The sequence below is a fragment of the Papaver somniferum genome, chromosome 4 (genome assembly GCF_003573695.1).
Source record: "Papaver somniferum cultivar HN1 chromosome 4, ASM357369v1, whole genome shotgun sequence".
NCBI classification, from domain to species: Eukaryota; Viridiplantae; Streptophyta; class Magnoliopsida; order Ranunculales; family Papaveraceae; genus Papaver; species Papaver somniferum.
In genome coordinates this window covers 144,256,507-144,267,455 of record NC_039361.1, presented here as the reverse complement: position 1 = coordinate 144,267,455, position 10,949 = coordinate 144,256,507, and positions in this window count along the sequence as shown.

Below are 10,949 nucleotides of genomic sequence, written 5' to 3'. Positions count from 1 at the left end.
TCATTGGGCCTAATAGACTCCTCTGTTAGCCAAGTATGGATAACCAGGCATCACAAGCACAATACATAAAAGCCCATATGCAAAATACCCAAACTAAGGTAAGCAGGTGCCACGTCGTCAGTGCCACATCAACAAGATGAACCAATCAGAGGGCGCCACATCAACGGGAAAGATACAATCAGTGGGTTTTGTCCGCTGATGTCATCATGACGTCAGCAGTTACTAACGGCATCAACAGTTTCCGTTAAAAAACAATATTCTGTTATGGTTAGTAACGACGTCAGAATATTCTGTTAAGAGGTAACGGCGGAAGTATATGCGGTTAACATCTAACGCTGTCAGTTAACGCCGTCAACCGCATCATCATGATGTCACTCGGCAGCGTCAGCATGACGTCAGCCTGACAGAACCATCGTCTTCTCAGGCGACATTACCGTCTCCGGTGACGGCATTAACAGCAGGTCGTCGGCAGCCCTGCCCAGCGGCTCCACAGCCAACTACCTCTGTCCGGACACTTCCACCCGGAAGGACAGACATTTTATGCGCTTCTCGGCGTAACTTATTTCGATATTTCCGCCACATATTGGATTCTACTACGGGATGTTTGCTCCCACCGAGCCAAGCCGAGCCGACTCAGCCAGCTGAGTTGATTAGTCGAGCCAAGCCAATGGCTTGTTGGATTTTTCAACCCTATGTTATTAACCTTGCGGATCTTTACACCCCATTGTGGGCTTATACAAGCTACTTGGGCTTGGCATCTTACACTCATTTGTTTGGGCCAATCCTTTGCATCATTTTGATTGGTTAATTCTGTAACCCTATAGGAGTTTCTGGAAACATCTAGAAGGGTTGCTAGCCAAGTCATGCAGAGAATGTACTGAAATATGCTAGGAGGCATGCAAGGGCCAGTCAATGCAATTTATGCAAGTAGGCATGCAAAGACCAGTCAATGCAATTTATGTCAGGAGGCATGCAAGGTCCAATCAATGCAATTTATGTCAGGAGGCATGCAGGGGCCACTTAATGCAATTCATGCTTACCTTGAAATGAGGGTAAAATCCTGATTTGCAACATATAAATACATGAGTTCGCAACCCTAGGAAGGTATGCAATCTTCACCACTAAAACTCCTGTGAAAAACTCAAAACTAACTTAAGCATCGGAGGGTTTTTTGCAGGTACCCTACCCCCCCACCCCCCACGCAGCATTGTTCACGTGAAGAAAAAGGCGGCGGTTCGATCATCGAATAATTACCATCAGATTCGTGTTTGAGGTAGAAGTATATTTTACCATACAAACAATGTTATTCTACATAGAGGTCACGATAAAATGCGTAGCATCGAACGCTCAGCTAGTGGGAGGCCTTTACAGAAATATATTCATCATGGCTCTGAGAGGAAGTCTCACTCAGTCAGAGATCGTGAAACGGTTCACGGATCGTAAATCATGAATCGTCACATGTGCTCCTGAAGCCGGGTCAGAAACATGCAGTATCATGATTTCACGATTTTGACCTTTGTCGAAAATCCACCATCAACAATAAGAAACTAAAATCTAATAGTATTTTTGATAGGGGGAAAGCTAATTTTAAATCCACCCTATGATGACCTGAAGTCAAACAACCTAGACCGCAGTCAACTTTCCCTCTAATAAAAGTGGCTTTCCCCTTATTAATTATCCAACACAAATCCTTGGAACCCCTATAATAAGCTTCTAACTAAAAATAGCGGGAGGATTTGCAATATTCTGGATTCCAGACATTACTATGTTGTTCCAGCTAGTGGTCGTAGTGGTGGTGTGGCTATTTTTTGGAAAGAAAATTTGAAGTTGTCTATTACATCTTCAACTTTAAACCTCATCATATGCTCAGTTGAAAGTTATTTGCAAATGCCTCAATGGGAGCTTCTCTGTGTATATGGCCCTCCAGATCAACACAACAGAAACCAATTTTGGCAAGGTATGTCATCAACTATATCGACTTAATTTTAATTCCATGGTGTTTAATTGGAGACCTCAATGTCTTAGCTTCCAAGAAAGAAAAATATGGTCACTCTTCAACTTATATCAGTTGTAAAGAGTTCAAAAATCTTTTAAAGGATAGAGATGTGATGGATTTGAGATATATCGGTCCAGCCTATATATACTTGGACTAACTGTGCTAAACAAGGTTTACCAATCTATGAAAGGCTAGACAGAGCCCTATCCAGCTGTTCTTGGAGGTTATTGTTTCAGGATGCTACAGTCCACCACCTACCAAGAATCTCGAGTGACCATGTTGCAATTTTACTGAACTTAATGAGAACAATTAAAAATAAATAGGGCCAATTCCAGCTTGAATACTTTTGGACAAATCACCCACAATTTCTTGAAGAGACTCACTTTTGTTGGTCTAGAGCTCAAGGAAGTACAATTAACAAGATGTCTACTTTGGGTAGGAAAGACAAAATCACAAGATAGCTTGAAATGGAAAGACAAAATCTTTTGGAGCTCAAAAGCAAGGCGCATTTGAGTGACATCAGAGAAGAGGAAAATGAGATACTAAGTAAAATAGAAGTCTTATCAAAAAGGGAACATAGAAGTCATTCTAAATGGGTATCCAATGCTGATAAATACACAAAGGCATTTCACCTATCTATCGTGCATAGGAGAGTCAAGAATCGTATTTTGTCTCTCAAGACGGAAGAAGATATTTGGAATTTTAATGCTGACAAGATTAAGGACCTGCTGATCAATCTTTTTGAACGAATTTTTTCTAAGGACTCCAATGTATGTTCTCCTCACCTTTTTTCTATGAACAATAACACGATTACTACCTTAGAGAATAATTTAATTGCATTCATACCTACAGAACATGAGATTTTGCAAACCCTGAAGAATATGGGATCTCTGTCGGCCCCTGGGCCGAATGGATTCCCGGTGCTTTTGTAAAAAAAATGTTGTCACATAGTGGATTCAGAGATTACTAATATAATTCAGGATTGTTTTAGAATGTGTGTTGTTACTGTTGGGGCAATTGGTATCCAACACAATGCTCTGATACCAATTATTGGGGTTCAGAGCCATCTATGTGCTAATCTTGCAGAGACATATTAGCTAACAAGAAACACTTGATCTCTTGGATTGCTCCATGAACCTTACTATGATCTAGGATAAGAAGAAGAGAAAGAGAACCACATAGATGCAAGCCATAAACAAAGCAACAAGAAGTAAAGTACTCACGGATTTAACGTGGTTCAACAATATACACAATGTGTGTAATATTGTATACATCCACCAAAAAGATACGACCTTTTATTCATTATAGAATCACCACTGAGAATTACACAACTGATTGACTAAATCAATCCATCGACTCACCACAACGTGACCGAACATAAGAACTCTCACAAGCACCCTATAAGATCCAAAGTAGCGTCTTCACCCATACGAGATAATGTTTACCACATTATCTACCACAACGAGACGATCTTCTCTGCACACCCTGATATAGATTATCATGGACGCCTTCAGCTCAACACCAATAATCTAATCCAGCACCACCAAGATGATCTTCTCCTTAACAATATGTCTTACCAACATCTCCATATGAATACTCCATAATGCCATATCTTCCAACATCGATAAGTATCCCATAAACACCATAATGATGTATTCCTTCCACCATTAGGTCTCTCATATAACCACCTCAATAGGTGGGATGAATATCTCACATCTCTACGAGATTTACATTGAGGATTCCATGACTAAAACACTTAGCCTAGACCTCCTTATATAGGAGTCACAAACTTGGTTCCCAAGTATTAGCCTCCTTGGTTTAGGAAACTAACTCATACTAGGAAACCATGGTCCATTAGGCAACCCATATTATATATGGAAGTTGACCCAATTTAGGAAACCCATCATTTCCTTATAATTCTCCACCTCGGATCATGCATTCATGCATGAGACGATCAACTGTTATCCCTCTATCTTCTGAACATCGATTGCACCATCACTGGTTGCCTACATATCCTCAATAGGAATCAAACCGAAATGTAGTTCATCCAAATTGTTCCATAGAACCCCCACCAGAAGAGAGCAAACCAAACTTGAACGTCACCAACTCAGACTTAACAATCCAACCTACTGGTGATTGTACAAATCTCCACCACGGTGAAAAATCTGACCATCTCAACAACTATCATCATATGATCATCCGTTATGCAACATCTTGAGAAACACCTTACTCCTTTATGTTCACAACTCCACATTGATTGGCATCATTCTAGGTGTATTGCATGCCAACTCAATCAGACCATACACAATCGTTGTCCATATGCTACCAATCGAACTTAGTTACAGTCATTATGCGCCTTTGAGCCTTCGCCACCTTCGAACTTGTTCCATACTACGAACACAACTCCGTCTTGGCCTGCCTTGCTCCACCTAAGTTAATGTTTCGCTCTTCTAAGCCACTAACTCCAAGTTGCGCACCACATCCGTTAGGGTTGACATCCATAACTAATCGATCAACAATGAAACTTCCACAGTAGCCTTCATGCGTATGCCTAAGCATTACCTTATCATAACCATAGTCTTCATCTTCGTTTCTAAACTCCAGCCGAGTCAATTGCTTATTTAAACAACTGATCACATACTTGATCTTTTCCACGAGCATGTCCAAGAAAGCGAGTTAACGAGATACTTCAGGTTAGTTTATAATAAACCAGCCTCCATGCTAGCTTCCAAGAAACTAACTATCTTGTATGTACCAAAGCATATTGAGCATGACTCTAACTTGCACCAAATACAACCAATCCATGGATCATTGTCACTGCGTGCCAATCTCGAGCTCATATCTATGAATATTTCTTTACGAGCATATTCCGATTGGATCATGACTCTACGATCATATTTCCCCAATTCAGTTTTACTCCTTTAAAAAAGCTCATAATATCTCCAACCATTGCATACATACCAAAAACGTGTCCAGCTTCACAGAGACTTCAACAACTGACACACCATCATTTTCTACATCACCTCAGCAACTTCAACGGGCTTTGACAACAATGTCCTTTTACAAGCATAATTGTCAAGATAGTCTTTTATCAATTTCTTAAGCAAGCATGTAGTTTCGACTTCATGACAGTCAAACCACAACACAATCGGACTCGGATAGAAATGTGACCATCCACGAAGAATTTACTGTTACCCTTGTAACAGTACATAATGTCACACATTCTCTCTTGTGCATATCCCTTTCCCAATCTTGCTCCAAATGTACACCAACGTTCGAAATATGATAATCCGTCCTCACACAAAGACCCAATCACACCCAGCCATAATCTGAAACCTTCGTTAACTTCCTCAAGCTCCAAGAAATTCAGGACGCTGTTGTTTTTATAACTTGACGGAAACTATATCGTTGCTGAACAAAATTTCTCAATAGAAATTTCTACCTTTATCTCTACAGGCTCTGTCACTATTGAAATCAATTTCAATAACTATAGCAGATGAGCAAACCCCCAAATATTATCATTGCTATAATGTTGCTCTCTCCAACAGAAAGTCTCACACTGATCATCGGGAAATCAAATAGTCAATGCATAATAAAAGGTTATGGAAAAACACGCCAAAATTGTAGCCCACTCGAATTCATGCATCGTGTTTTCTTCAAGTAGTATGCGCTAGCTCCCGTAGCCACACCACCATACACATTGTAGTATTCTATCTTTGTTATTTAGATTCTTGAAGTGTCCAAGCGATACCTTTTTAATTCCTCACAATGGGTCTTTACCAAAATAAGAACGTATCCTCAACACAAATAGACCAACCTGTTTCTCACAACGGTCTTGCACTTCAACTAGCTCCGATCGACTTCAAATGGTGTATGACAAAAACAACTCTTCGATTGAACGTCATCGACAAGAATCAAAAGATCACAAACTATCTAGCTTCTCCATTGGAAACAGTACGAGAGAAACTCCAGAAAACATTGTTCAACCCGACATAATGTCAAACTTCAACACAGATAAACGAACCCTAACAAACTGTGTCGAAAAACTGCTTCTTATACAATAATAAGAATCCATAGCTCCAACACAAACAATATCACATCTCATCCAATAATCCATGTCCTGCAACTTATTTGTAGCCACATGCTTCAAATACTAAGACTGAAAATCAAACTCTTCACTTCTGGAACTAATCAAACCCTGTCCAACGGACAATATTTCCAAAATGAAACCTACTACGAGATATCCCCAAATCCATATTGCAACAAACAACTAAGGCAGAACGAGTATGAATCCATGTTCACATTCTTCAACTTCAGGTTAAATACAAGCAGCAACATAATCCAATTGATGACGATTGATAACCAAGTTATTGTTTCCTTGGTTTGGAACAATAATGATACTTTGACATGCTTATATTCCGTCTTTACTTCCACAAACATACAAATCAATATTTGTATCCCAAGTACAATATTCTTGCCTTCTTGTGTCTTGCCAAGCAAACACCGATTAATTGAAAACCAATCTACGCAGGTCTTTCAAACAGTTCCAAGAATAGTACGAAATATAGAGAATAAATTAGCTTCCTTTGAAGCCATGCATAGGGTTTACGCTCCAATAAGTATCAATGTCAAATCTCCAATGTAGAGCACCATAAACATCAAGACAACAATTCTTGACCATATCGAATGTAGATCACCTGATATAATCCCATTCCTTCAAAAGTACGCTTTACTTTTCTTTGTATCCAAAACTAATAAAATCAAATCCTACGCATGTACTTGAAAACATCAAATTCTGCATCTTCGAAAGCTGTAACATCAAATCCTCACATACTTGATGAAACCAAATCCTTCTTCTTCAAAATTTTGTGCTAACAAGAAAATCCAAAACTTTCTCTTTAAATCTTCTACCCAACCTAAAGCTCTGATACCAATTCTTGGGGCAATTGGTATCCAACACAATGCTCTGATACCAATTGTTGGGGTTCAGAGCCATCTACGTGCTAATATTGCGGAAACATATTAGCTAACAAGAAACACTTGATCTCTCGGATTGCTCCATGAACCTTACTACGATCTAGGATAAGAAGAAGAGAAAGAGAACCACATAGATGCAAGCCATAAACAAAGCAACAAGAAGTAAAGTATTCACGGATTTAACGTGGTTCAACAATATACACAATGTGTGTGATATTGTCTACATCGACCAAACGGCTACGACCTCTTTATTCATTATAGAATCACCACTGAGAATTACACAACTGATTGACTAAATCAATCCATCGACTCACCACAACGTGACCGAACATAAGAACTCTCACAAGCACCCTATAAGATCCAAAGTAACGTATTCACCCATACGAGATAATGTTTACCACATTATCTACCACAACGAGACGATCTTCTCTGCACACCCTGATATAGATTATCATAGACGCCTTCAGCTCAACACCAATAATCTAATCCAGCACCACCGAGACGATCTTCTCCTTAACAAGATGTCTTACCAACATCTCCATATGAATACTCCATAACGGCATATCTTCCAACATCGATAAGTATCCCATAAACGCCATAATGATTTATTCCTTCCACCATTAGGTCTCTCATATAACCACCTCAATAGGTGGAATGAATCCCTCACATCTCTACGAGATTTACATTGAGGATTCCATGACTAAAACACTTAGCCTAGACCTCCTTATATAGGACTCACAAACTTGGTTCCCAAGTATTAGCCTCCTTGGTTTAGGAAACCAACTCATACTAGGAAACCCTGGTCCATTAGGCAACCCATATTATATATGGAAGTTGACCCAATTTAGGAAACCCACCGTTTCCTTACAGTTACCCCTGGGATTAACCACACTAATTTAGCTCTATGCCTAAAATTAAAAGCCCTGCTAACCCTTCCGACTTCAGACCAATAGCCTTGTGTATTGACCTCTACAAGGTCATTACTAAGAGTATTACTCGCAGACTGAGTCCTCTTCTTGAAAAACTCATTGCCACAAATCAATCTGCTTTTATTCCCGGCAACCATACTCTCGATAATATTGTGGCTGCTAAAGAACTAGTACACTCCATGAATCACTCTGATTCCATTATAGGCTTCTTTGCCCTTAAACTTGACATGAGAAAGGCCTACGACACGGTTGATTGGACCTTCTTAAGTTGTGTTCTTCAAAATATTGGTATAAGGCACCACTATCACAATTTGATTATGAGTTGTGTTAAAAGTGCGACTTTTACAGTGCAGTCCGGAGGGGGAATTAGGCAAGGTTGTCCGCTTTCTCGCCGTATCTTTTCATTCTCTGTTCTCAAAGTCTTACTTTAATTATGAATGAATAGAATGGAAAATGATGCTCTCTACTCAGGTTATACACTCAACAGATGGGCCCCTTATGTTACGCATTTAATGTTCGCTGGCGATATTAAGTTATTTGGCACTCTTAATCAAAGAACAGTTGATTCTATTAATCTCATTCTCCAGGAGTACGCATCTTGCTCCGGAAAGCAGGTCAACTATAGTAAATCAGCAATCATCTTCAGCATAAAAGGTCCCGTTGGAGAGACAGGTGGAAGTGACTTCTCAGCTTGGTGTCACTAAGATAAGCATTGAAGATAAATATCTTAGGGTCCAAATTCTTAAAGCTGGAAAAAGAATCGCTTCTTATGATTTTTTAGAGGATAAGTTTGATTTCAAGCTGTCTGGGTGGAAAAAACACTTTTTTTAATCATGCAGGGAGAACAATATTAATTCAAGCAGTTCTTGCTCTTATTCCTTTGTTCTACATGGTCACTACAATTCTTCCCAAGGCTGTAATTATAAGGCTTAATCAAACCATTTGTAGTTTTTGGTGGGGTCACTCTGGAGAGGAGAAGAAGTTGCATTGCATCAAATGGGCTTGGTTCATTGCCTGTAAAGAGAAAGGTGGTCTAGGACTTAGGTCCCTGGAATACTTGAACCAATTTCTAGTCCCAAAGATCGCATGGAGATTTCTACAAGGCTCTGACTCTGTCTGGGGCAGTCTGCTAAGGGCAAAATACTTGAGAGACACTGGTTTTTGGGGAGAGAAAAAGGCGCAAAATTGCTCAAGTACATTGTAGACAGTCGGCCGATTCTGCGACAAGGTTGTTTATGGCTTGTTGGTGATGTTGAAAGCCATTGTTGTTGAAACGTCTTTGATCAGGCTTGCTACTGGCAGCAGCAATATTAGCCAGAGGTTGCTGCAAAGACTGTAACTGTTGTTCTAACCGCATATCAAAGGTTAGTAAATGAGTATAGAAGCTATCTATAGTCAAATTTTCAGCAGTGCTCAATGAAGTTACAATTGGGTCATATGATTGATTTAGACCATTACTTATGGCCTGTTTCTTCTCATCGTCTGAAATTGTGCATCCAGATGCAGTAAGCTGCTCAAATAAGCTTTTAGCTTCTTGCAAAAATTGTTTAAGAGTTTTGTTACCTTTCTGTAGTGAATGAAGTTGTCTTTTTAGATTCACCTGATGTGCAAGTGTTTTTGGCGTAAAATGGCTCTCAAGCTTATCCCAAACTTTTTTAGCCGTATCCAGTCCACCAACCTCAGCTAGCACTTCAGGTGTTAGAGTCGAGTTCAGCCATCCAACCAACAGAGAATCACAAGCCTCATGTTCTGTAAATTCTGGATTGATTTCGTCACTGTCAGGTAAGGTTCTAGCAGGTGTTTCTTTAGTTCCATCAATGAAACCAGTGAGGCCATAACCTTTTAGAATAGGTTTGAACTGTGTCTTCCAAAGAAGATGATTTGTTTCTGTGTGTTTGAGAGTTACCAGGTAATGAATCTGGATTTGTCTAAGGCTAGATGTTGAAGCCATTAGTGATGTTGTAGGGTTTTGTTGTGTAGTTGTTTTTGTTTTTCTTTCTGCGGAAGCGTTGGATCGACAAGCTGATACCAACTTAGAACACTGTTTTTGGTAAAATATCTCCCACACCAACCTTGTGGAGATTAAACTCTTATTTATACTAGAGATTAGGTTACAGAGTTTTAATAAACACAAATATCGTTACTGACTCTTAGAACGAGTTTATTGCTAACAATAAAAGGAACGACTATCTTGCCTATAGACTAGCTAACTTACTGACTGACCGAGCAGAGAGTCTTGAGGAAGACTCTCTGTTGTATGGTTGACACTGACCCTTGGATTCCTACCTTGCAGGGTTTTTCACCTGAGTTAGTACTTAGATCCATGGGTTCAATACAGGTTGTTGCTGACTTAATGATACCTGGCGAAGGCAAATGGAATGAGGATCTGGTAAAGGATATTTTTGATCCACTCACTGCTTCTCATATTCTCAACACTGAAATCCACAATGATGCTTGCTGACAGACTGATTTGGGTGCAAATGCAGGTGAGTCTTCGTCTTACAATGACAACTCTTTTCCATGGAAGTTATTTTGGAAAAGGAAAAACTTGGCACCAAAAATCCATTTGTTTATCTGGAGATTGATTCACAACGGTATTGGAGTCTTAAATAAAATTGGAAAGTTAAATTCATGGTATTCCTTTAGAGTGCAAGTTATACAACTGTGATATCGAAACAATTGAGCATGTCTTCCTTTAGTGCCCTGTTGCCCAGGCAGTTTTATTTGGGTCTTCTCTTGATTTGAGACTTCATGATGCTGCTTCAATCAATGTCAAGCAGTTCCTCTATGAATGTCTATCTAAAAAAAGAGGAGAACTATTTTGCTATGGTCGCCTGTCCTTTCTGGTCTCTCTGGAAGGCTAGAAATGCTATCACTGGTTCAACAGATATAATCAGTTTGAGGAGGAAATTGTGTATAACTCAGTCACTGCTGGTCTCTTACAACCCCCTGCTCCTCTACAAGCTCAATGGGTTCCCCCTCGACAGAATTTCATTAAGATTAATATTGACGCAACTGTAAAATTGTTGAATTAAAAGGCTACAATC